This window comes from Lagenorhynchus albirostris, chromosome 12 (assembly GCF_949774975.1).
Source record: "Lagenorhynchus albirostris chromosome 12, mLagAlb1.1, whole genome shotgun sequence".
Classification (NCBI taxonomy): domain Eukaryota; kingdom Metazoa; phylum Chordata; class Mammalia; order Artiodactyla; family Delphinidae; genus Lagenorhynchus; species Lagenorhynchus albirostris.
Window position 1 is genome coordinate 15,164,243 of NC_083106.1, and position 27,878 is coordinate 15,192,120.

A 27,878-nucleotide genomic window follows, 5' to 3' on the forward strand; every position below is an offset into this window, starting at 1 on the left:
ACCACACCACAGAGTCTAGACAATGACTCTCCATCTTCCCTGCCTCTCAAAGCGTCCCATTCACTACAAAGCATGGTTTATTTGCTACTTGTCATTCAAAAGCTTTCCTGAGTTTAACAGTTGAGTGCAAAGATATTTCACTTTAAATAGTTTTTTATAACCTTGACCTAAATTGAGGGTAAAAATGCCACACACACACACACACACACGCACGCATTTCAGGATAAAAGCTGAACTATTCCTAATGATGGGATATTGTTCCTCAAGCAAGGTTATGTTCCCCATAACCAATGGGCTTGAATTCTTTGATACTGGGCCTTTCAGCTTTTTGAAATGGAATTGATAACCTCCTATTCAAAGAGCTTTACTTATCTTAGGCATATACCGTAATACCTGGCTGGTATCATAGCTGAACCTTAAAACATAAAAGCAAACACACACACACACACCCCAAAAAAAAAAACTTGCCAACAGGGTACATCTGAGCCCTGCAAGGTCTGAAGTGGCGAGTTAGCTAACATGGGCGTAGCAGTTGTAGGAGCTTCTCCTTCACTCAAGAGCACCAAGCAGTGAACAGAATCAACTTCCCAGTGTCCTTCACAGACAGAAACACACGGGAGATCAAAACTGACTCTTGATCACAAGGACTTAGACAGATCTCTCAAAGCCAAAGTGTTCAATCCTTAGCCTTCAGGAAAGACCACATTGAAACTCAGCCAGGCCAAGGAACTCTGAACCTTTGCCTGAAGACCTCTGGAGTGGATAGCACCCTCTCTTTGGGAAAATATGCAATATTTCTATACACCCTTCCATCCTGGAAATAAAATAAGGGCCTTTTTGGGGTCTTTTTTTTTTTCAGTACGCGGGCCTCTCACTGTTGGGGCCTCTCCCGTTGCGGAGCACAGGCTCCGGACACGCAGGCCCAGAGGCCATGGCTCACAGGTCCAGCCGCTCCGCGGCATGTGGGATCTTCCCAGACCGGGGCACGAACCCGCGTCCCCTGCATCGGCAGGCGGACTCTCAACCACTGCGCCACCAGGGAAGCCCTGGGGTCTTTTTTAATGATCTGCAAGAGTTCTCATATATTTTGGACAGTAAAACCCATTTACTGCTTGTTTTGCAGACACTCTCTCTGAGTCTGTCCCCATTATGGTGTCTTTTGCAATTTTTTAAATCACTCTTACAACTTTTTTTGTGGTTGTTGAACTGTTTGAAAGTAATGCACAGATATCACTCCTCACCCCTACGTGTTTCGTCATGCATTCCCCCCCAAAGGGACATTTTCCTGTAGGGTCACAATCCATGATTGCACCTGTGAAAATTAACAGGAGTTCCCCAACACTGTCTCACATCCAGTCCATGTTCAGGGTGAACCAGTTGTCTACTATGTGCTGAGTCATATCTCCCCAGAGTCGTATGATGAAGTCTTAACCCCCAGTACCTCAGAATGGGACTGTGTTTGGAAATAGGGTTTTTAAAGAGGTAATTAGATTAAAATGAGGTCATTAGGGTGGGCCCTAATCCAATGTGACTCCTGTCCTTATAAGATAAGGAAATTTGGACAGACACACACAGATGACACACCATGTGAAGATACAGGGAAAAGACAGCCATCTGCAAACCAAGGAGAAAGGCCTCAGAATGAAACCTGCTCTGCTGACACCTTGATCTTGGACTTCTAGCCTCTAGAACGATGAGAAAATTAATTTCTGTTGTTTAAGGCCACCAAGTCTGTGGCACTTTGCTACGGCAGCCCTAGCAAACTAATGTACTATCTTAAGAATGCGTTATCTTTCTTTTGATCTACAGCTCAGTCAAGGCTCAGTCATTACATTTGATTTTTAAGGAAAAATTATGGGCTTTTGTTTCAGACAAGCTGGATTCCAAATATGGGTTCCTTCCTTGGTGCAAAGCAAGTTCCTTCCTTCTGGTCTTCCATTTCCTCGTTGGGGACCACAGCTAACCCTGTCTGTCACTGTTGAAGTTAGGCTGATTGTGGTGACAACTGAGAAAGAAAAACAAAACTAGGGAAAGTGACTGGGTTATAGAAAGTTTTCAGTAAATGTCCCTCCCATTCCTTCACCCAAACAGAAATCCCCAAATTTCTGTTTGAAGTAAGGATGAAGCCTCGATCACTATGCTTGTAAGAATCACGAGGATGACAATAGAGCCTTCCGACTTTTCTTGCACAGACTAAAACTGTCCTGGTTGAATTTTTCCAAAGGGACTGTCCCGCAGCAGTCACGTGGTCTCCAGGCCCTACGTAGTGCGGAAGACCTTTACCCAGCAGGAGTTGTAATCTGAACGGAAGTGAATTAAATCATTTGATTCGCAATGGAAGGCAGCACCCGAGCACTGACTTAGTGTGAGGTCCTGTGCTCAACACTGGAGATGAACGCACTTCTCCACAGCTACTCTGTGAGGTGGGCACTGTCTTCTCCCTGAAAGAGCGTAGCAAAGAGGAAAGTTGGGGTTCAGGTGCTGAGGTGATGGCGAGGGAGAGGGGGTCCTCCTGAGCAGGGGTCCCTTGGGGTGACAGGACCCCAAGGGCAAGGAGCAGGAAGGCACCCGAGTCCCAGGCACCGTAACACAGGGCTGAGAACAGGGTCGTGATGAGAGAAAGAACTGGAAGAAGAGGCCAGGGTCTTCTCACAGGGGCCGAAGGGCTGAGTGAGAAGCTGTAGTAAATTCTCCAGGCACAGGCAATCTCTGCGGGGTTCCACCTGGGATTTACCCTCCAAGGCACTGCCTGCTCCCTCCCTAAGGAAGAGGGAAACACAGACCTTTCCGACACTTCCATGGTTAGGTCAGTGATTCTCAACCTTTCCTCAGGCTCCTTTTGCATTCTTAAAAACTACTGAGGGGCTTCCCTGGTGGCGCAGTGGTTGAGAGTCCGCCTGCCGATGCAGGGGACGCGGGTTCGTGCCCCAGTCCGCGAAGATCCCACATGCCGCGGAGCGGCTGGGCCCGTGAGCCATGGCCGCTGAGCCTGCGTGTCCGGAACCTGTGCTCCGCAACGGAAGAGGCCACAACAGTGAGAGGCCCGCGTACCTCAAAAAAAACAAAAAACAAAACAAAACAAAAAAATCTACTGAGAACCCCAAAGAGCTCTTGATGATGTGGGTTATGAATTCTCATATTTATCATATGAGATATGATAAATATTAGAAACTAAAACAAGTTCAAAATATGCATTAATTTTAAAAGAGCCATTGTAAATCCATGGCATGTTCAGATAAATCTCATTTTAATGAAAAAATAATATTTTTTTAACCCAAAAGCATTTCGTGAGGAGAGTGTCATTGTTTTAAAGTTTTCTAAGTCTCTTGACTGTCTGGCTTTACAAAGACAGCTGGATTCTCCCACCTCCCTCTGCGTTCAGTCTGTTGTGCTAGCGTATGTCATGTCGTCTTTGGAAAACACCACTGCACCCTCATGACAGAGAATAAAAAGGCAAAGAGAGTAAAAAGGCAAAACTATGGGCCCCTAGACCATCCTTGGAAGACTGCTGATTTAGATCCTAATGATTTTAAAGAGTGGGGAATGGGGGAAATGTAGCTAAGAACAAAACCCCAGGTGCCCTGCTAATGCTTTTTACTAAAGAATGTTTAGAACGGTGATTACGTCCTTGCGAAGTACTACCAAGATGGTATTGTCATTGGCCCTACAGCACAAGCTCTCACAAAACTATGCGATGCTTCCCCCCACCCCACCCCCCAAGGTTATTTAACTTGCAAAATGAAGAAAACAAAATCTCCTCATCTGTTTTCCTCTCTCTGGCTGCACCTGTGTGGTTTAGGGCACGATAACATCAAATGTGACTTCAGTGTCACTTGATGAATTACACTACAGTGAGGTTGAGGAAGAGAAGTGAAACTTCAAGAACGTGTCCCTGACATACCTAACAAATGACAGAAGAGGCCTCAGCAGGCTGGCTCACTCACTTCCTACAGAAGAACAACAAAAGACGCTAATTAAGACTCCGTATCTATTGGCCAACAAGAGGAAATGCCACGCCCTCTCTGTCCGAGGGGCTGAAACAGTGCAGTTTGGTCTTTCTCCTTGGGAGGGTGAGGATGCTACTATAAAATTCCCCTTAGTTTTTCTAACCCCTTTTAGGCCCTTAGGAGGTACTGAACTAACTTTGGTTGATTTCTTATTCCGATTTTAGGAAAAAGCCTCCAACTTCCCGTGCTGGTAAAACCCCGCGTGCATGACTTACAATGAACCTCCAGTAACACAGTGTCTGGGAACATCTCCCTTTAACAAAACCTGTCTGGAGGGGATGAGGCGAGAGGGCCTTATGGACTCCACCCCAGGGAGAGGCGAGCTGGTGAGGGGTGTGCATCTCCCTGGTGGGTCCCGCTGAGTCACGCGGCTCAAGAACAGTGGCCCGGAGAAGAGGGGGAGAATTCTTGAGGCAGCTCAGTGCTCAGAAGCTCTGGCACCAAAGGCTGCCCCACGGGGGTGGGGTGAGGTGGGGAGACAGGGCACAGGATGGGTGCCCCCCCGCGCTGCCCCTGCACCGGGACACAGCGTGGGGGTTCCAGTTATTCTGACTTCTACCCTTTCCAAAGAAGTCTGTCACTGGGAATGTTACCGTACATAGGATAACAAACTATTACTCTATCTTGGGGCGAAAACGACCACTCACCGTATAGCATCTGGAATAGTGCTTTATACATATATAATAAATATTCATATAACATTTTTGCTTTCACTGAGATTCACTTATTTAACAACAGTATGCTTCTGATATCTCACAGGATGACATTCTCCTTCGGCTTTCTGCTTCCTTCCACCTGGTATAACGTGAAGTGCAGGTTGACATAACCAAGCAGACCCCAGAGGTGGACAGAGTTCTCAGCGAAGGGGGTCGTGTGAGGGACCAGTAAGGGAAAGAGAGGCTCAAATGTGAGTTGGATTCCAATGTGCTCAAGGTCAACTGCACTCATAACACAAGTGAACCTGAGCACAGTGTGACAAGGCATTACCGATGCCTCCACGTCGTGAATTATAGGGTGTTCCGGAGACGAGATGTCACCTGAAGGGAAAGCATCGGAAAGGAAGGAGGACATGATGTGTAGCATAAATAATTACGATGTAATAAATAATTACGATGTAATAAATAATTACGATGTGTCTTTTGATAGCACTTGTATTTACAGACTTTACATAGGTTATTTTGGGCCCTATGAGTGCTTAGTACCACCATCTGTAGTGGTATTTCCAATAGTATTTCCCAGTTTTCAAACTGTGCTCTCACCTTCTTTAAACTGATTTGCACAACAAAACCCTCTGAGGCTAGTGGCCTAAGAGGATCCCATTTTACAAAGAGGGAAGCTGAGGTTCCTCGCTTATTGCTTCCCCGCAAAGCAGCAGCTCGACATCCTGACCTTCTGGAACACAGCCTCCTGGCACAAGTGCGAGATCCTCACGTGTATCGTTATTGGACGGTATTAGCGCTACCATTCGAGGACTTACTGCACGCCGGGCCTTGTTCTAAGCCCGTCACAAGCCCTAACTCCATATTACTCTTTGCAACAGCTCCAGGAGCCGATTACTGTTATTAAATGTGCAGCTTAACATTAGGAAACTGAGGCCCAGAAACTGAAGTCAGGAACCTTGGAGATTCAACCTGAGAAAGAGAAGCTGAATGTTCTTCTTTTCTTTACACAGACAGGATAAATGGCAGAGTTTTATTTACTTCTTCTGGCTACCACCTTTAACATCCACAGATGAGATATATCTGGGTAACAGTAAGAAAAAGTGCCCTCCCTCCCCAGTCCGAGCTCCTTTTCTACCCTGTTACCCTGGCCTGACTCTTCTTCATTGCACTGGTCAGTCCTGATAACATTTGATGTTTACTTATTGAGATCTGTCACCTGCAGAGAATGCAAACTTCGAGAGGGCAGGTCCTCAGTTTTGTTCACCCTTGGACCCTAAGTGCCTACACAGCAAATAAAGGATGCCTGGCACAGAAGAGGCACACAGACATTTACTGAATGAACACAAACACACACACACACACACACACACACACACTCCTCATTACAGCAGAAGTCTAGACAACTTAAAAAAAAAAAGCTTAGTCAGTCAAAAAGATCTGGCAACTTATAAGATAAGCAAAACAGAACACACAATTGGCTCTCTTCACCCCGACTCGCTCGGATTAAGAGGGTGTGGAATGCCCAACTATCAGAGAGGGAGTGACGGTGTTTACACAGAGCCCTTCCCTGCTTGCACAAATACTGAAGGGGTCTGAGGGGACAAAGGACAGGCCTGGAGGCTGCTGCAATCTCCTGAGGAATCAGGACCTGCCGGATCTGGCCTGGGTACGGCCAGGAGCTGGCAGAGCTGGAGGGCCACTGAGTCAGGCCGTCTTCCTGCAGGGAGAATGCAGGCGGGCTGCCCACGTCTGGGGCTTCCTGCCCATGGCCAGGCTACAACTTTGAGGAATACAGGTCTAGAACTATTTCTAATGACCCAATTGGAATCGGTGTTTTTCTTTCCCTTCACACATACAAAAATCCCTTTTCCGATTAAAAACGCAATAAAATTATAAAAACGCACACAATAAAATAAACAACGAAAGTAAACACAAATAAAGGCCCCCAAAATAAATACAATAAAAATATAAAGGTGACTGTGTGATTGTGATCAAATAAACGTGGCATTTATAGAGAAGACACAGCCGTGTTAATCTCAATACAGCAGCTTAAATGTGTTAATGCTACAGAAACACCCTCCTCAACTCAAAACACATCTTTTGGGAAAAAGGAATCAATTTACGCCAAAAACTATAAGCGGTCCAAGCAGCAAACGGGAGTTTTTCTGAGCCCTGGGTCTCTGGAGCTGTGGGCAGCGTGAAGTGGGAGGGAAAAAAGAACATTTCTTCCTTCATGTCTGAAGAAGGAAAGCATCTAGAAGCATGCATTTTCTTTTCTTTTCTTTTTATTTTGCGGTACGCGGGCCTCTCACTGTTGTGGCCTCTCCCGTTGCGGAGCACAGGCTCCGGACGCGCAGGCTCAGCGGCCATGGCTCACGGGCCCAGCCGCTCCGCGGCATGTGGGATCCTCCCGGAACGGGGCACGAACCCGTGTCTCCTGCATCAGCAGGCGGACTCTCAACCACTGTGCCACCAGGAAAGACCCATTTTATTTTCTTTACATCTCCACCTGCTCCGTAAAAGCCACCCTTAGGTCCTCAAAGGCTCCCTGCTCCAAAACTGCCTTCCTTTCCACTTCGTCATCCTCTCCCTTAGTATAGAGGGGCTCGGTGGGTATTAGGAATAAAGCTGAACTAATTTAACATAAATGAATATTAATTAATTAACACTGAATTAATTCAAATGAAAATGTGTCAGGAAAATAGGTCTGTTTTTACAATCGTCTGTGGCCCTCTAAGGGAGTATGAATTCTGAGGTCTTCTTGCTGAGATGAGTGATGGCTCTGAGCAAATGCAAAGGTGGAGAAAGCTGGGAAACTCTCTACCAGGGCAGAAGAGGAGAGAATGGGAAAGAGGGCATGTGGGAGAGGCTAACAGACAGGAGTGCTGAGACTGTGAAGAGGGACCCTGAGCACAGAGTAGAGATGACCTTTGAACCCCCCCATCTTTAACAAACATGGATCTCTCAATAGGTAGAATTTTGAGAAAAGTCATCACTTGAGTCAAAAGGTCTAGGCTCTGTCCCCAGAGCAAGTCTAAACTGTTTTTTACTTTCCACAGTTTCTTCTACTGTTTGTCGTTTTTTTTTTTTTTTTTTTCCCTTTGGCCTCGTCCCATGGCTTGTGGGATCTTAGTTCCCTGACCAGGGATCGAACCCTCGCCCTCGGCAGTGAAAGCGCCAAGTCCTAACCACAGGACTGCCGGGGAAGTTCCCTCTTCCCTTGTTTTTCACAAACGACTCTCCCTCTGCTGCTACTCCCCTCGCCCCCGAGTAAGTAAAAAGCCTGAGGTAACCAGTGAGAGATCTCCAGCAATGGCTGGGCAGGGGCTGTCCCACCCTTTGGATTGCAATTGTCCTTAGTAACCTGGAGACCACCTGTATTCAGTTACATAAATGCACTTGGCCCACACTTGGAGAAAAATCACCACTGCTTTCCAAAATACATTTCATCAGGTCAGAAACTTCCCAGATGAGCACTCTGTTACTCTCCCGATGCCTCTGTGCACTGTGACAGTTGACACTCTCCTACTCAACGCTCTTTTCCTTAGCATCTCACAAGAACCAACTGTTAAGCTTCAGGAATTTTGTGAGCCAGTTGTTAAAGTCATCATTAAAATGTAAATAATGTAATCTCAACATTAAATAAACTGCATTAGAAACAAAGGTAGAAATGCTCAAAACTCCTCACTTATTATTTTACTATATTTTACTGTTACCTATGTTCTTGAGGTTATTGATGTCTATTTTATCTATATGGTAGAAATATCATAATAATGGCTAATAATTACATATTTCTCCCCAACTCTGGTAGCTTGAAAGTAGCCACCGTGCGAATATTTACACCATGGAAGTTGGCAAACGCTGCAAATCTGGGCTTTGATTTGTTCTCTTCGTGTCTAAGAAAGTGCCGGAGAAAATGTTAATAATACGGATTAAAACATAAAAGGGTGTTATGTCTGGAGCTGCTACACTGTACACATAGGACCCAAAAATGAGGAAACAGTCATCCAGCATTCAATTCAGCAGAGGAGTCTCATGTCACTGATCAAAGTGTGAAGCTCTGACACATCTTCATTGTTTCACTTTTGTCATATTAATGTCAAAGAAAATATCTAACAAACATTAATGTTGAGACTAAATTCACTTATTATAGGTTGGTTATGAATATAAGAAGCTCAGCAAACATCAACAAAAGCATTCTATGAGAATCAATTTTTATTATTTGCACATTACGTGCTATTCATCCTTTATATTACTACAATTTGTCATAAACTTATATGTACATATGTATAGGTATGTCTCCTGTGTGTACACACACACACACACACACACACACACACAGAGCTACCTACCCCCATAGGTCGTTAAACATTTACCAGCACACACCATATTCGCTTTCTATCGCCCCTGGAGGCCTGTTCCCACACCCAGGCCCTCCTCAAGACAATGCTTGCTGATATGCCCATCAGTAAGCTGAAATCATTTGTCTGTCAGACATCCTCAGAGAATAGAAGGAAATCCTTTGCATGTATAAACCCTGGTGAATGCTCTGCAGCTTGGCCTCACAAGGGCACTCACACCAGTTGACAGCTTTACTCTCCACTCACCATCAGCATCACTGTTCTTAATTTTCTTGGGCATCTCAAGTTAGACCTAAACCTTACTGAGTTCTACAGGGAATGTTGCCAAGGAGACTTAGAGTTCTGTACTACCAATAGCCTTCTTCTGAAAGTCCCCAGCCATTTGAGTAGTTAAAACACTTTTAAAGCACAAGTTTATTTTGTCACACTAGTAATTAACTGGTTAATTACTTCTCATCAATTTACTTTTAAATTTCACGAGGACATCAAGTCTGATTTTGGAATTCCAACAGAAGACAATGTTGTTGACTCAACTAGAGAATAAAAGCGCTGTTTTAGCAAAAACTTTTGAAAAAGGAAGTCTCTTAATTCTTCTCTGGGCCACCGTGAAAACAAGTGTGATTAAAGTGATTGTAGTTCTTCAAATTCAGTGAAGCATAATGGATTCTATAATCTTCACCAGAAGCATACCACCAAATGAGTGTTTTTTTGACTCAACAAACCCTCCAACTCAGGATACCCTGTTAGAAAGGATTTCCTGTAATTCTCTGGGAACATGCAATAGAGGAAAATTCACAGAATCTAAATTTCTGAAAAATATACAATTTAACTCAACTACACTTCTTCAAATTCTTAATCTTGGTAAAAAAAACTTTGTTATCCAAGTTCTTGATTTTCTTTCTAATCCTCTCACTAATGTTTAAATCATTCCTCCCTCAACATAGGTCTTAATTCTAGAACTTCACATTTATCCATTTTTTTTCTATCACAGTAGATTGAGAATACTGCCATCTCAATCAGTTCGTTGATTAATTAATTCAGTCCAAATGTGGAGCCCTTCAAGCAAGAGTCTGACTAGTACAACTCTTCGACAGAAAAGCAAGTTCTTACAAGACATTAAACTGAAGGAGGCAAGTAGACCTTATCAGTTTTCAGCTGTTTCCTAATGTCACCATGAATGACTGACATCCTATGATGATTAGCATCTTTAGAAGTTTCCTCTCCAGAAGAGACTGCTTCTGACCTTCTGTTAGTAAACAGCCCTTGCCAGGATGAAATGTTTGTTGGAAGTGCCCAGTTGTTAATCAAACACTAGCATGTAATATTTATTTGTAATTAAGTGGGGCATCCCGCCAGATGTGAAACTTTTTTTTTTTTCCCCTTTAGAGACGACACCCGAAGAGTCAATCAAATACTTTAGTAGCTACCATGAGCCACAGCTTTTCAAGGCACTCAAGCAGTACAGTTCAGAGACTGGCTGCTGGCGCTCCTTCCCTCTGGAACAGCACACCTTGCAATATCATCTTCCCTTTCTCTTATCGAGAGAGTTGTATCCCAACCTGCCACTCTTGTTTTCAACAATAACGCAACCCTTAATTTTAACTAGGTACAGTTGTCCCTCAGTATTATCGGGAGGTTGGTTCCAGGAGGCCCCCGTAGATGCCAAAATCCCAGGATGCTCAAGTTCCTTGTATAAAATGGTGCAGTACATTAAATGTAATCAGCCCTCCACATCCACGTGTTTTGAATTCACAGGTTTCGAGTCCACGGATTCAGCCAACCAACCTTGATCCTCGGTTGACTGAATCTGCAGATGAGATACCTGGGGATATGGAGGGCCGACCACATACAGCCACGCATAATGAAGATGACATCTCTCAGGGCAACAAGATAGAGGGAGTTTGGGTCCCTATGAGCAGAGACCTTAAGTCCTACTCAGACCTGTAAGTCCTGTGTCCCCCATCCCCAGCCCTTGCAGTCGAGCCCAATCCTAACTCATACCCCAAGTGTACTATGAGCATGAGATCTGAAGCCAGTCTGTTGGGCACAGATCCAAGGCTGCCATTGATCAGCTGAGTGTCTTTGGACAAGTTATCTGTTTTTACACCTCAGTTTCCTCATCTGTGAAATGGGAATGATTGCATATATTCAAAGTGCTTGTGCGCATGAAATTAGTAAATACATGCAAAGCCTCTGGAACATTGCCTGAACTAGTCAGTACTTCCTTGGTACAACAGGGAACTACAAGACAGGAGGCAAATCGGAACCAGAGGTAAAGCTTCATGACCACCACCCTAGCCCTCACACTGCCTTTCATTCTCCCCATACCTGCTGCCCAGATGCCCTGCCCCTTCCAGTCTCCTTGGTCCTTATTTAGAATTTCCCCTCTATTCCTTATAGCAGACTTCCCTCACTGCAATCTCTCTTCAGTCTGTTTCTTCTCACAAAAAATTCTAGCCTCTGTGAATTTACAACTGTATTATTTTTCCTGTTGTGAGAATTTAAGTATATGCAGATTTGCAGATTTCCAGATTTCCCTTGGGGAGATTTAGAAAGAAGAAGGGGCTGTGATGGAGGAGGAAGGGAAATAAAGCAGATGGCAGCTTTCAGAGGGGTGAAGGAGGCCAAGTCAGAGCAAAGAGAACTCTGTGTGGACTTGGGGGTTCGCTGGAGGGGAGGGGACCCAGATGCATCATTCAGAAAAGGGCCCAAGGGTGTATGTTCGGGTACAAAGCTATCAGAGTTAGAGCTAATGCTTTGAAACCCTCTGTGCTGTGGAAAGGGACTGAGCTTTGCTGAGGTTATAGGTTATCCAAAGCTTTATTCACCTCAAATTCCAGGCTAGTCTGTCTCAGAACAAGGTGTGGTCTTGGAAATGGAGGGCAGTTCTTTCAAATCATGAAATTGAGAAGGCCCTTCCATGTGCCCGACCAATGATGGGGAGGAAGACTAACCTTGCACTTAAACCTAGTATGAGAAGTGATGTGTTATTAACAAGACTGGTTATGACCTCAGAACTTATCAGGGACCCTGATGTGCCTGACAGTAATCTTACTTAGATAGGCATCTAAAGTGTGACCCAGTCATTCATTCAGGGGTTGGTAGAAATAGAGCTCTAATTTTGGAGAGGTCATACAACCATCTACAGTGACAGCAGAGCACAAAACCTGAGTTTTATGGAACTATTTTTTTTTTTTTTTTTTTTTTTGTGGTACGCGGGCCTCTCACTGTTGTGGCCTCTCCCGCTGCGGAGCACAGGCTCCGGACGCACAGGCCCAGCGGCCATGGCTCACGGGCCCAGCCGCTCCGCGGCACGTGGGATCCTCCCGGACCGGGGCACGAACCCCCGTCCCCTGCATCAGCAGGCGGACTCCCAACCACTGCGCCACCAGGGAAGCCCTTATGGAACTATTTTTGTCTAGTGTTTACTCAAAAGAGAAGGTAGCACTATGACGATTTTTTTTTTTTTTTTGCAGTACGCAGGCCTCTCACTGTTGTAGCCTCCCCCGTTGCGGAGCACAGGCTCCGGTCGCGCAGGCTCAGCGGCCATGGCTCACGGGCCCAGCCGCTCCGCGGCATGTGGGATCTTCCTGGACCGGGACACGAACCCGCGTCCCCTGCATTGGCAGGCGGACTCCCAACCACTGCGCCACCAGGGAAGCCCCCAAGGATTTTTTTAAAGTGTCATTAGAAGTTAAAGCTCTTCAAATTGAGCCTCAAAAGGGCAGCAGTACTGCCCAGAGTAAAACCAAAACACTGCTTTGCCATTGCACAGTAGACCATAGCAAACGCAAGAAAAACCGAAGAGCCAATCTGGACAGAAAGAGAGAGACAGAGAGAGAGAGAGAGAGAGAGAGAGACTGGACGGAGGCCAGGGAGGCCTGGGAAGGCAGCACTATGGAGACCCAGCTTCTGCTTGGTAGCCTCTTGCCTCCAAGCAGCCTCTGGGGGCCTTTCCTCCCTGGCTTGGGAACTCTCACCTTGGAAATTGCCAATGACAGTGGCTTGCAACAAGAGAGAGAGCACAACTGTCCATTAAACAGCTGCTAAAGGCCAAGCACTGTTAAAGTTTATCCACTACATGTTCATAACTACCCTCTACAGTAGTTATAATTCTCCTCCATTTTATGAAAGAAGAAATAGCTTATAAGTAGTACAGTTCATATTCAAAAGGCAGTCCATTCAACTCTAAAAATATGAACCATGCTAACTTCATTTCCTGTTCAAGAAGGGAGAAGGAGTGGAATTTCAGACTCCTCCGAGGCAAGAGAGGCAGGTTCAAACACAACCTATCCTGGGCTTCCCTGGTGGCACAGTGGTTGAGAGTCCTCCTGCCGATGCAGGGGACACGGGTTCGTGCCCCGGTCCGGGAAGATCCCACATGCCGCGGAGCGGCTGGGCCCGTGAGCCACGGCTGCTGAGCCTGCGCGTCCAGAGCCTGTGCTCCACAATGGAGAGGCCACAACAGTGAGAGGCCCGTGTACCGCAAAAAAATAAAAAAGACAACCTATTCCGAGTTAGAACTCCAAAGGTATCTGCTCATTAAAAGACATTGACATTATGAGTCAAGCGGGCTTTCTTTTATTAGCCCAAGACCACAATCACCATTTATCATATTTTTATGGAATTGTCTTCCAAAAATGAAATTTCAGAACACAACTTAGCCACGCATTCATTTAAATATTACAGTGGGTCTTATGTACTTGGGATGTGGCAGTGAACAAAACAGGCCAAAAAACTCCAGCTCTGATGGAAATTTGACTATGGACAGAGAAAAAGCTGACATTAGGGAACTACTGTTATTTTTATTAGGTGTATTAATTGTGTGGTGGTGATACGGAAAAGTGTGTTCTTATCTGTTGGAAATGCATATTGAAATATTTATGGGTACAGTAACATGATATCTGGGATTTGCTTTTACTACTTCAAAGTTGGGGAAGGGGGTTCATGGGGAAACAGATGAAACAAGATTGGCAAAATGTTTATAATTCTTGAATCTGGAAGATGGGTACATGGGGGTTCATTATGCTATTTTCTCTACTTGCATTTCGTTGGAAAGTTCCTTAATTCGAAGATGCATTCCTCCTTCCATGGAGCTTTAAAGATAAACAGTAATTCCTGGTGTATCTATCAGGCAGGTATGTGTGCTAATCAGGAAAATAAAGCAGGGAAGGGAGTGGGAAATGCTGAGAGGAGGGTGGATAAATATAGTCTTTCTACACGCAAGCAGTATTTATTTATTTTATACACGTAAGTTAATAAGACCTGGATGAGTTGATAACTGCATCAAGATAAGGCCTTAAGGGGCTTCCTTGGTGGCGCAGTGGTTGAGAATCTGCCTGCTAATGCAGGGGACACGGGTTCGAGCCCTGGTCTGGGAGGATCCCACATGCCGCAGAGCAGCTAGGTCCGTGAGCCACAACTACTGAGCCTGCGCGTCCGGAGCCTGTGCTCCTCAACAAGAGAGGCCACGACAGTGAGAGGCCCGCGCACTGCGGTGAATAGTGGCCCCCACTTGCCACAACTAGAGAAAGCCCTCGCACAGAAACGAAGACTCAACACAGCAAAATAATTTAATAAACTCCTACCCCCAACATCTTCTTAAAAAAAAAAAGAGATAAGGCCTTAATACACAGGAAGTTGAATAAAATGGTAATTAAAAGACAGGCGGTTTTCTGAGAAAGAAGGACAATTTGAGTTTTCTTAAAGAGGCCCATTTAAAAGAAATGCTAATGAAAACGATGGTGAACATTTGCCTGACTTTTTCTCTATGTTGGAACTAGGTTTTGCAAGCCTATTAAAGAATGATGGGCTTTGATCTTCATCATAATCCCAGAAGCTGGTGCTGCTTCCCTCATCTGTAAGTCGCTGCCCCTTAGCTTAGGGGGGGTTAAAAGTCTGTTCAAGGTCATGAAAACTCTAAGCGATGCAACCCAGTCTGAATCCAGGTAGCCCAGCGCCAGAGTCTGAATGTTTAACTGTCACACCACACCACCTACTGCGATGGATAAGTAGCATCTGGACAAAGGAAGGGTAAAAGATTAGACCTGATTATCAAGCGTTGTCTTGATATTTTCTGAGTGGTGCCGTGGGTACTGCAGAGGAATAAGGCAGATAGGGGAGAACAGCCAAGAGTAAGGCTTTTGGGGCTGCGTGGTGCTAGAGAGCAGACACTGCAGGCAAGGGGCCCAGGCGGACCTCCAAAGGAAGCTTCCTCTGAAGCCCAGGAGGGTGAGGGCAGGGATGGAGGGAGGATGGAGGGTGGAGGAAGGTGGAGTCATAAGGCAGGTTCTCCACCACTTCTACTCCAACACACCCACCCATCACCGCACACAGCACCTTAGGCGCTGATCTCGTTCTAGAACATGGTGCAGCAGCATCAGACTGCAAGCAGAATTTACCTGACTTCGAGGCAAGAGGTGGCAATTGCCGAGGTGATGTTGATTTATTCGAAAAGTGAAGCTTCTCTCTGTGCTGAGCACTGTTCTAAATCATTGGAAATACAGTGTGAACAGCACAGGGCCTCTCTCCTCATGGAAGAACAGACAAGAAACAACTATATCCTTTGTTAAGTGTTCTTAAATAAATGCTGTGCATACAAATGAAGTAGGGTAAGAAGGCTACAGCGGCCTCCAAGGTACGGAGGCTGCCGTTTTCTACAGCACCATCAGGAAGGCTTCTTTGATAAGGGGACGCTTGCGCAGGGGACTGAAAGAAGTGAGACGGTAAAGCTTTGATATCCAGGGAAGAATGTTCCAGGCAGAGGTCATGAAAACACTCTGAGGCCGGAGCTCGTCTGGCGTATTTGGGACCAGCAGAGGGGCCGGCGAGCCGGGGGAGGGTGGGCACGTGGGGAGGGGCAGGCGGCAGATCAGAGCGAGAGCGCGGGGCAGGGGTCCCACTGCGGGGGCTCGGAGGCCGTTCCGTGGATTGGCTTCTGACTCTGAGCGAAATGGGAAACCGTGAGAGGAGTCTGAATGAGGATCGCTTTGGCTGAGGGGGCATGGGGCTGAGCCAGGAGACCAGTTAGGAACCTACTGCACCATCCAGGCAGAGAGAGCAGCTGGACCGGACCCAGTGGCAGCAGTGAAGACTGAGAAGTCACGGGATTCTGGATATTTGGGAGGAAGAGCCCAGTTTGCCTATGGTTTCGACCTGAGATATTAGAGGGAAAACATGACCAGAGGAACACCCAAGGCTCTCTACCTGGGACTTGTGTCTCCACCTGAAGTTCTACTGTCAGCCCTTCTGTTGGGTGAAGCCATTAGAAGAGGCCTCTATGACAACACGTTCACTGGTCAGATTCGTATTCTAGATACATCAATCCACGCTGGCTCACCAACTATGCTAGTGGGCTAGGCAAGCGAGGAGCATCTGAACGGATGGGAGGGGGACATGAATAAGTGAATATGGACGGAGACCTGTTAAGGGAGTCATTGCTCACTGATTGGACAAGGCAGAAAAGGAAAAAAATAAATGGCTTCTCCTGACCAATGAATTGTGGTATGCTATTAACTAAGCACTGGAAAAGGAGGGAAAAGAAACAACCCCAGGAAATTAGAGGTGGGTCTGGAAATGGAGATTGTGAGCCCAGTTCTGGGTGGGTGACTTTAAATCAATTGTGCAAAAGCCAATAGATAAATCTCAGAAGGCATATGAATAGCGGTGGGAGGCTCGGGCAGGCTGCTGCGCGGTGTTTCTGTAGATTTATTTTGAAACACAATAGGCCCTCACTCTTTGAGCCAGAAAATTTAAATCAGAGTATTTTGAGAGCTATTGCATTTGATTATTTTCTAGTAGGCAGAGTAACTAAGTGGCTGACATTCCAGTTCCGAGTCAACCTGCTGCCGTTGCCAGCATCCTCTCTGTACCGCTGCTCCCAACTGAAAGATAATTGATCAGATTCTGTCGCTCCCCTGCCTCAAACCCTCCAGTGGCTTTGCACGGCGCCTCTTTTTTTTTTTTTTTAAAAAAAAAACTTTATATTTTATATTGGAGTAGAGTTGATGAACAATGTTGTGTTAGTTTCAGGTGTACAGCAAAGTGATTCAGTTACACAGGTACCTGTATCTATTCTTTTTCAAATTCTTTTCCCAATTAAGTTGCTGCAGAATACTGAGCAGAGTTCCCTGTGCTATGCAGTAGGTCCTTGCTGGTTATCCGTTTTAAATACAGCAGGGTGTACTTGTCAATCCCAAACTCCCTAACTATCCCTTCCCCCGCCCCACCCTGGTAACCATAAATTCATTCTCTAAGTCTTGTGAGTCTGTTCCTGCTTTGTAAATAAGTTCATTTGTACCACTGCTTTTAGATTCCTCGTGTAAGCGATACCATCCAGGTATCATACGCTATTTCTCTTTTAAGCCACGGTAAAGATCTTCAATATTATAAAGACCTATGAGATTCAGGCCCCACCTCCCTCTCCACCTTCACCTCACGCTTTCTTCTGCCTCCCTTGTTCACTCACAGCCTGCTTTTCTTTCCCTGGAACTCATGGAGCTTTTGTCTCTCTTAGGGCCTCCATACGTATTTTTCTTCTCTCTGCCAAGAATGTTCTTCCCTCGCATCTTCTTAAGGTCACTTCTTATTATACAGATCTTGGCTCGATATAACCAGCTCAGACAGGCCTTTCTGACCACCCAGGCAAATAACAGGCCACTCCCGGCCCCAACCCATTTCCCTCTTTTCTTTTCTTTAAAGCACTCATCGCACGGATTTTCCCCCTTCACTCCAGATTTGGTCTGTTTTGTTCATCACTGTATCCGCAGAATTCAGGAAATTATCTTTGTTGAATACACGAATTATAATCTGAATTCCCAAGTGTAACGTATAGTCTGTCTCTACTACAGTAAAAACCAACGCGATAGTGTTCCTCTTCGCTCTCTCTTACTTTTGCCTCAGGAGAAAGGCTGTTCTTCCACCACTGAGATGTTTTTTCTCAGCTATTTTCATGTTGGTTTATTGTTCCAGACGTCTAGTAGCAGGGAGTAAAACTTAAGTGTGACACCCAGTAAACATAGTAAGAGAGCCACTATTTATCAAGGGCTTATTATGTACTGGGTGCTATATAGACATTATGCATTTAAGCCTCACAATATCTTTATTATATAGTCTTACCCCCAGGTTAGCAGGCGTTTTCAAATAATGTCCAAATGACATATATAGGCTGCCTAATTCCAGACTATTCCCACATTTCAACTCTGATTATTCAGACCTTAGAAAAACAAACTTATCTCTCCCATGCACACCATTTTTCCCATAATTAATGTCACAGAAACAGTGCTTGAACTAGCATTACAATAAGTAAGGAAAGAAAGCAAGAAAGTATTAGATTTGATTGCTATATCTCATGCATACTGAAGTATCAAGTAAGAATTTTCTCTTTTAAGAGCATGGTATGTCGTTTCCGAACATTTGCAAAGTATGTTTTCTGCTCATATTAGTAACCCGAAGCCAAGGGGTTTTTTAGAATAGTTATTGCTAGCTCTTATGCCTTTAGCTAATACAGAAAGGTGCTTTCTTCTTCACTTATATAAGAAGGTAAAAACAAACACCTGTTAACTTCCTGTTTGGAAATTTCCTGAACTATAGGATTAGATTAGATAGTACTGCATCTTGGTGTGGCAGATCACAAAGTGAAACAAACCTCTCTTTGCTCTTCAGGGGGATTCTGGATTCTGAAAGGCGTGGCTACGACAGTGCTCATCACAACTCGATTTTTAGAACTTCATAGCATTTGCTTTCTATCAGGATAAGTTCTACAGGGAAAGAAAGAAGAAAGAAAGCGTGCTTCTTGATAATGATGCTTCTGGGAAATCCTCTGGATTCCAACTTGCTCGAGGTAATGCTTCCTTGTGATTGGTACACCTATGGGCCACAGGGGGCCACATGCCTCAGAAACATTATTTTCACATTGCTTTCCTTGCCATTTTAGTGTCAAGATCAAATATCATTAAGTATTGTGACTAAATGGCAATTCCTTAGAGTTTCATCTAAACGACTGTTAAAGGAGAGAGGGGAAAATAAGCATTTATCTCACATAGACACTGAAGAAAAGTGGAAAAAAGCCAAGACCACCAAGATTTTGCTCCATAACTATATTCCATAAGCTTACAAATATTTCCCAAAGCACTTTTCCTAGACACAGCCAACGCTCCTCAGCCCATCTGGGCGCCCATTCTCTGCCTGTTCCTTGCCCATCTCATCACCCTTCTAGCCTCACCCTCATTAGTCCTTAGCAAGAAATTCTCTAAAAACTCTGATCTAAGGTGTGAAGGGCACGAGGTAAAGGAAGGGTTTTCTTTTTTGTTTTGTTTTTAATTTTTATTTTATATTGGAGTATAGTTTGATTTACAATGTTGTGTTCGTTTCAGGTATACAGCAAAATGATTCTGTTATCCATATACATGTATCTATTCTTGTACAAATTCTTTTCCCATTTAGGTTATCACAGAATATTGAGTAGAGTTCCCTGTGCTATACAGTAGGTCCTAGTTGGTTATATATTTTAAATATAGTAGTGTGTACATGGCACTCCCAAACTCCCAAAGCGTTTTCTCTTTATAAAAATCACTTTTAAAGGCTACATCTCCTCGAATAGGCTTCTGCTCTGCATACCCCACTCAGTGATCCAATATCCCTGATTTTGACTCTTATGCTTCATAATTCATATGTTTAGTTGATTCAAATTTTAAAAGTGTGAGACAACCGAGTACTTAAATGGTAAGCTGTCTCAGACCAGCTACCGTATCCTCCTTTGAAGCAGCTGTAATATTTAAGTACAACATAGATGCTTAAACTAATAACAGGTTTGCATGGTTAAAGGGAATAAACACAGGATCGTATATTTATGCCCCAGATTACAGTTTTTTCCTCTCTCCCAGCACATCAGAGAAGCACAGATGTTAGTGTTTGAGGACTGCCTGTAATCATACGACCATGGGAAGCTGAACTCTGCGACGGTCCCCACTCATTCCTTGTGGCCTGGCATCTTCACACAACCCTTCCACCCCGACAAGCATTCCAGCCACAGGTCGGAGACAGCCTTAAATCATCTTGAGGCTGGACCGTGGTTAATATGCATCCCTGGACTGCAAATGGCCTTTCCGTTGCATCTACTTGTTTCCAAAGACTCATATTTCAGCTAGAGTTGGCAAGGGTTCGAAAGACCCCCTATAGCGTGAGGGCTTCCGTCACAGGAGAAGGTGGAGGAAGGTTGTGCCTGGAAGGGAGCAAGGTCTGCATTCGCTTCCTCCGTGGCCTAGTGCTGACAGACCCTTCCCAGCCAGACAGGGTGCAGGCAGGGAAGTTTGCTGGGAGAGGGTGGGAGTTGCTGAAAGGGTCCCACAAGAACAGACTCCGGGCGGGCAGAAGGAAAGGCACGCTCACCATGTGTGGAGGGCAGGCGTGCCGACGTGTGTGCGGGACTTGAGTGACATGTTGAAATTAAAATCAAAACAGCATGAAAGCGCACTTTATGACAGCTAGAAAGAGCTAAGTATTGTCAAAGCCCCCGTTGAGTCATCCATCCAGAAGCTGAGATCTTGGACAGAAGGGGAGAGTTGGAGCGGGTTCCCAACTGGGTTCAGAAAAAGATCTTGACGAGGGAGAGAGTTTAGAGGGTGGTCAGAAAGCGAAGACTTAAGCAGTGTTTTACTCTCTAAGCAAGGAGGAGGGTGGGGAGAGAGAGGAGAACACTGCTTGGACTGTGAAAACCCAGAGACTTGCCAGAGGAGGGAAGAGGGGTGGCTCTAAAGGGAGCCGCCTTCATTTCATTATCACAGAGGACCTGCCTGGTTAGAGGAATGATCAGACCCTTGGGATACAGAGGAGAAGAGGAGTATTTATGTCACGTTAAATCTGGGAAACAGAAGGAAGTCGGCTCCAGCTAATGCCTTCATTGCCCTGAGGAAGGCCTTTCTGTGCATTAAAGATTCACACATCTCCACGGACAGCTGCCAGAAGGAATTACCGGCTGCAAGAGCTGCTCAACTTCACTCCCACCCAAGTTACGTCCAGGCCAATTTCACTTCAACAGGAGTCACCAAGACACTTTGCCCATTGAGATGACCAAAGCCAATGTTTTAAACTATTTTTAAAGCACGTTGGATCACAAATGTCTCACAATACTTTACTTTACTATATTGTACCCTTTGCTAGTTCCAAGTCAATCTTTCAGACCTAAGAAACAGAGGAGACCAACTCAGTTACAACGTAAACCATCGGAGCTGAACCTCGGACGCAACCATGGCGTAACACTAACTTATTCAATGGATATTTATTGAGCACCAATATTAATGCATTTCATTGCTGCTAAGATGCACATTTTTCACAGCCTAGGGATGCATCTTACAGGAGACTGTGTCAATTTTATTGACAGCATTTCTTCTCTCTTAATGGTACATTAAAAAAGGGTGTGTTTCAAAAGCATCTTAGATTTGATGAAACAGGGACTCATCAATCTCATTAAAGTTGCAGTTCAAACCTTGCCTTCTCTGACAGGCTTCCTGGAGCACCAGTCTATGGTGGCCCATCCCCTACCCTGATTCTCTCCGCTTACTGATCGTATCACTATGGAGACCGTGGCTCTTGTATTCACTGCTATTCCTAGAGCGGCGTCAGGCACCATTCCAGGGATAGTAGGTTCTCAATAGATGACCCTGGAATGAACAAAAGTTGCCATTTATTGAGCAATCACTACACGTCAGACCCTGAACTAAATGCTCGTCAGAGAAAAATAATCTCATTTATTCCTAGCAATTGAGAGGTCATTCTCATTACTGACTTTAAAGATGGGGCAGCAGGTAAAGTGGAGAAGCCCAGACTAGATGTCAGCTCAGCCTGACTTCAAATCCAGACACATCAGTGCCATGCTATACTGCGTATCACATGCAAAGCCTGGAAATGGGGCTGATTCTGCGAGTGGCCCAAAGAGGTGAGGTAGGATCTCTGAAGCTACAGAGAAGAATAAGACTGTTCCCCCAAACTTGAAAGGTAATATTTGTCCACTGGGGATCACCACACTTCTCTGTCCTTCTATATGCTTCACGTGTAAGGTCCTGCGTTAATATGGAGCTGCAGGGGCCCATATTTCTTCCCAATAAGATCAGGAGAGGCTCCACGAAAGAGATGTATATTTAAACTTTGTGTGGACGGATCCCAGCATTGGTGAGAGAGAGCACAGCCCATATAGGGCTCTGTGAGTTATCCTGAGTGAGAGAGACATAGAGTACACCTGGGAAGGTGCTAGGAGAAAAGCGAGCATGAAGGTCTTGGGTACCATCCTGGGGGGTTTGAACTTCATTTCATATGATCAATGATCTTCGTCAATGACCCGTTTCAATGTGGACTTTATTCCATCCCAGCTGAGCTTCTCTCCCTGTCCTGCATCTCACTCAAGGATGAGTGTTGAAATTTGGTGTTGTCAGTCCTATGTCAACTGATCGCTATGTCTAACAGAGACCTCTAAGCCCAGTGTAAAGAGAAAATAAAGAAGAGTGACTGGAAAAAACAGTAACACAGGAGATTTGATTATAAGTCAGTCTATAGCGAGTCAGCTTAGATAGAGCCTATGAAATTTATCATCTGGGGGCTCCACAAAAATACTAAAGGATATCACAGACAGAATATTTCATTTAGGACACAGTTGGCAAACTACGGCTGCCATATTTTTTTCTTTTTTTGGTTTACTAACATTTATTTAGATTTCCAGTGAAAAGACTGTTTTGTATGGCTTTCAAGCAAAGATCGGTTTTTACTTTTTTTTTTTTTTTTTTTTTTTACGGTACGCGGGCCTCTCACTGCTGTGGCCTCTCCCGTTGCGGAGCACAGGCTCCGGACGCGCAGGCTCAGCGGCCATGGCTCACGGGCCCAGCCGCTCCGCGGCATGTGGGATCTTCCCGGACCGGGGCACGAACCCGCGTCCCCTGCATCGGCAGGCGGACTCTCAACCACTGCGCCACCAGGGAAGCCTCGGTTTTTACATTTTTAAAGGGTTTATGTAAACAACCAATTCCCCCTCCTACAAATCAAAGAATATACGACAGGTATGTACATGGCCCACAAAGCCTAAAATACTTCCATCTGGCTCTTTACAGGAAAAGGTTCACCACCCCCTGATCTAGAACTTCTCGTCGTCCTCCTCCATTTCTGTTCAGAGTCAGGGCATTTAAGTCAGTGCTTAATGTCACTGGACACGGAGTGGACAATGGTAAGATCTATTTGCCACTTCAAACATTAGATTTATTGATTCCTTTTATGAAAATTCTAAAGTTTCAGCGATTATTACACTCACACACGTTTCAACTTTGTCTTTCATCTTTTTAAAAGATGTCCTTCTCACACTTGAAGGCTTACTCGCTTTTGGCCAAATGCTGCAATGGTTTGATCTTCTTAATGCTGCTGATAAGTGGCTTCCGTAGGCTCAACAGCACCCTGGTCATTAAAGCTTACCCGAATAGCTTTCTTAATTAAAGACATCAGTTTAGTACATCAAGGGGGGGCGTAGCTGGAATCTTTTAAAAACATAGCCTAACATGAACACTCTTGAAGCTGCCCTTCCTCCAGGATTCCTCCTCCAGGATGGGAAGGGGGAAAGAAGAGGAGGGTTAGGGATTGTTCGGATCCATGAATGCAGCCTCCTTTTGCTTTCCATCAAACAGTAATTCAATATTTACCAAAAGGAGATGTTTAGGTTTAGAGATTTTTACATGGCTTGTAGCTCAGCAGAGAAACATTTCTGGGTAACTTTGTGTATATAGATTGGAAATATACTTAAACATGACTCGAACATGAAAACTACGCTAGAACTACAGGCAACTTCTAGTCACTGGGATGGGGGTCACCCAAGCATCCCTGAAGTTGTTCTGCAACATCCGGATGACCTGCGGCCTAGTTACTTTAACAGCAAACCCAGGCCCCCTCACTAGCATGTCCAGCCTATATTTCTATCATCTCTGCTAAAGCATCTGTTGCTTTTCATCAGCGTGAGCAATAAGCAGCAGAGCATGCAGCCATCTCTTAATTACTTGAAAGCGGGCCCTGCAGTTAGTAAGTTCTCCTCGGCACAGACGCCCATGGCTCTGAATGCCCAACTGGCTTGGGGTCAGCTCTTCATTTTATAAAGCAAGATTGATGCAGGCTGTCATGAAACGTTAATATTTGAGATGCCTGCCAAACACAAGCACTAGGCTGCTTAGGGTCTTTGTCTAGAAGATGTTTCTATTCCCATCCCTGCTTGAATACATGAACATTTTGCTTTGGAAACTATGTTCTTTTTTAAGTCAAAAGAGGCAAGGGATTTTTTTCTTAAATAGTGAACCATTACATTTAAGTTAAAATATGTCCCCATGCCACCACCATTTCTAGGTAGTGAAGTTCAGGAGTAAGAGAAGTGATCCTGGGTTAAATCACAGCTTTGCCAGTCGAGAGCTGCGTAACTGCCAACAAAATCACTCACTCCTGGGACTTGGTTTCTCAACAGTAATCATCTTGGAAGCACACAGTGCACCCACCACTTACTACAGATTAATTTGTTAATAATCATCAATGCTCAGCACCGTTCAAGAGGGAAGGGTCACTACTTCCCAAATTTACAGAGGAAGGAATAAGCAAAGGTGAGATAATCCGGAGAGAATGATCAACTATGACTGCTACATTTTCTCCATTATAAAATAATCCATGTCTAAATAACTTCCTTAGAGGGGTCAAGGTCGCACTGCTGTTGCGCTGCAGAGGCAAACTTCATACACAGGTCAGCTAGTTCCAGAGCACTTGTTCTTAACCACTAGAGCTTTCACACATCTTTAAGATGTACGGGCTTGACTGGCTCATCCAAGATGCATCTAGTTTTACTGTTCCATGGATATAATCTCACCTGCATGAGGATTCACAGATGGCAGCTGTTCGAAAGACCAACTACTCGCAAAGGGGGAGGGAAGAGAAATCCGTACAAAGTGGATTGCAGCCTTTAAACATCAGAGCATAGATTCAGGAATTGCTTTATAGTTTACTAAGGGCTCAAAAGATTTAGTGTTACTCAAGCATTTCCTGTGTTTATGTGTCAGACTACAAACCATTAAATCACTTGAAAAATCATAGCCTCAAAAAGGAGGAGAACAAGACAGCACTGGTTATTCTTTCTTCTGAAAACTTACTTGGCCACTTCCTATCCATTTGTTAAAAAATGATCATTTAATCTTTTTGAAGCACAGATTGAGTCTCCCAGGGAAATATTTAAGCTTGTATTTGGTAACATCGTCCATGTTAAAGTCACAGAAGGAAGCTGGTGCCCATGGTGAGGATGCAGATGAGCAGGAAAAAAACCCATCAAGGGAAGCAGGATTCAGGCATGGGTCTGACTGCCAGGTAACCGTCTCTCACTGCACCTTGCCCTTCAGTGGAAAGCTTCAGGGACAGCTATACCAGGGAAAAGGAAGGTCATGCAGTGGCAGCTGTTGATGACCTTATGAGGATGACGCCAATGAGGAAGGAGAACTTTGGGGAAAACGTTTCTTCGGGGGCGTTGGTGGCTTAGACACCAGGTTTCAAACAGGACCAAAAGCAAAGTGAGGAATTGGGAAGTCAGACTCAAAGATGGTAAAGGACCATAATATCAAACCATCACTTTTGTATCTAAATCTTAAATACAGTGGACCAGACAAGTACTATGGGGTGGGAGTGGTGCGGTGAGGAGCGAGCCTGAAGCTTTAGAAACTCCCTGGTTCCTCTAAATCACTGCACAAGGGAGAAGCCAAGGCCACCAGAGGTGGACCGCTTGCTCAGGTCTGACTTGGCAAAGATGAAATTAGAATGGAGTTTCTTATTCCTAGACACGATAAGCCTGGAAATGTTTTAATAGCGTTTAATCAAAATCCAAAGTCCATAAATTCTTTAAAAGTATACAGAAACTGAGCGGCCCGGAGACGCTGATTTTAACACTTGATAACTCTGTTTATAGCATTCCATGATCTCTCTAGGCCTGGAATTCTGTTCGAAGACGAATCTGACCCAGAGTCAACATGCTGGTCTCCTGGTTTAAATACGAAAACACAAGGAAGTTCTGTACCCAGTCGTCGGAAAACCCCCAAACCAACTCTCCCTCTGCGATCGACCTTGTCTTCCGCGATGCCTGCTGCAAACAGCCTTCCCCCGGACTCACCCTCTACAATTTCAAAACTATGTGCAGTAGCCTTGGCCACCTGAGGGTGGTACAAAGGGAGGGTTAAGGACCAGAACTTAATGAAATACCGGCTCTACAAACAAGACTCCACCAGAGCGTTTAAAAAGTCATCCACCTCATTGTTTCCCAGGAACAGAATGAAATGCCACAGCTTAACGACTTTTCCCGATTAGAACCTTCCTAGGCTTCTGATTTAAGAACCAAAGTCTCACCAGAGGACACAAAGCGCGGGTGGGGGCTGGGGGGAGGGGAGGTGCTGCGGGCATCACCGCAGACCCTGGCTGTCCTCCGAGGCCAGGAAGGTCGGCAGAGTCCCCGTGGACCAGGTGTTACATCGACCCCGTGATGGACGGGACACGGGCTTTCGACACCGCCCCCCCGCCCCCCCCCCCCGAGGGGACGTATTTGCAGAGCTGGGACACCAAGGCTAGATGTGCAAAGGCAGGGATCCTGCCAGCCAAACGCGCCACAGAGCCCCGGCCTCCGACTCCCACCGCGGTTCGCCGCTCCTGGGGGCCCAGGCGCCCGGGCCCGGTGGTGGGGAGCTGACCGAGAGCGGCGGGCGCTCGGGTCCCGTTTTCCGACTGTGCCGTTTGGGCTGTGAGGGTTGGGTTGGTAACGCTCCTGCGCGCACTAAGGAGCCCCTTTTCCGCCGCAGCAGCCGGTGGAGGGACGGGAGAGCCAGGGACTCAGGGACCGGGGCTCGGGGACGCGGAGCCCGGAGCCGGGCGGCGGCGGCGGCGGCGGCGGCGGCGGGTCGCCCCCTCAGGACGGCGGCGGGCAGGGGCGGGCCCAGGTCCCGGCGGCGGGGCGCTCCCCCGACCCCGCCGGCCCCCACCCGCGAGGATGGGGGCGCGGGGGACAGGAACCCGGTACCGCGCTCCGCTCGCCTCCACCTGCGGATCTGGGGCGCCGGGCCGAGGGTGCCCCGGGCCCCTTCCCCTTCCCCGGGGCTCCCGGCCGAGCGGTCCCGTCCCTGGAAAAGGACCCGGTGTCCAGCGAAGCGGGCGCTTACCCGGGTAGAGGCGGCTCCCGGCGCGGGCCGCCCTCGCACGTCGGCCCGGGAAGGTGCGGCTGCGCTGCGCTGCGCTGCGCCGGCTCCGGCGCCCGCCGAGCGCCCTACACCGCCGCTCCGGCTCGGACTTCCTCTTCCTCGGGCTCGGCCCCGCCGCTCGGCCGCGCTCCCCGCTCGGCGGCCGCGCCCCGACCCGCCCCTCCCGGCGCAGGGATGCGGGCCCCGCCGCCGCGAGCAGCGGATCTGCGGTGCCTCCTCCCCTCTGCCCGGGCGAGAACGGTGGGGAGGTGGAGGGGGAGAGAGAAGGAGAAAGAGATTAAGCACTTGGACTTGTCTCTGGAGCGTTGCCAAAGAGAGCAGTCAAATTACAGCCCCCGGGGGAAAAAAAATTACACACACAAAAAAAAATCCCTGCTACTGTTTTCGTAAACACATGACTTTTCTTCGTGTTCCGGGGTCCTCAGGTTTAGCTTTCTCTTAGACGTGATAGTTTCCCATATGATTTTGTAAAAATAATACCCCGAATGATTAATTCGACATTTTAGTAGTAACACAGAAGCTCTGGGGTAATAATATGTACAAAGAGGGAGGAAGCTCACTGTTTTTCAGGCGTCATTACCCTAATGACCTCAGTTAATGTACCAACTAACCTTT

General features: G+C 46.1%; 1 long non-coding RNA gene across 1 annotated transcript in view; it reads right to left on the reverse strand.

The window, feature by feature from the left end:
- Nucleotides 1-27,313, reverse strand: part of LOC132530719 (uncharacterized) — a 74,467-nt gene extending 47,154 nt beyond the window's left edge. Inside the window, exon 1 of the long non-coding RNA XR_009543861.1 lies at nt 27,225-27,313. This is a non-coding gene — a long non-coding RNA (uncharacterized LOC132530719). The remainder of the gene's footprint in view (nt 1-27,224) is intronic.
- Between the last annotated feature and the right edge of the window lie 565 nt (nt 27,314-27,878).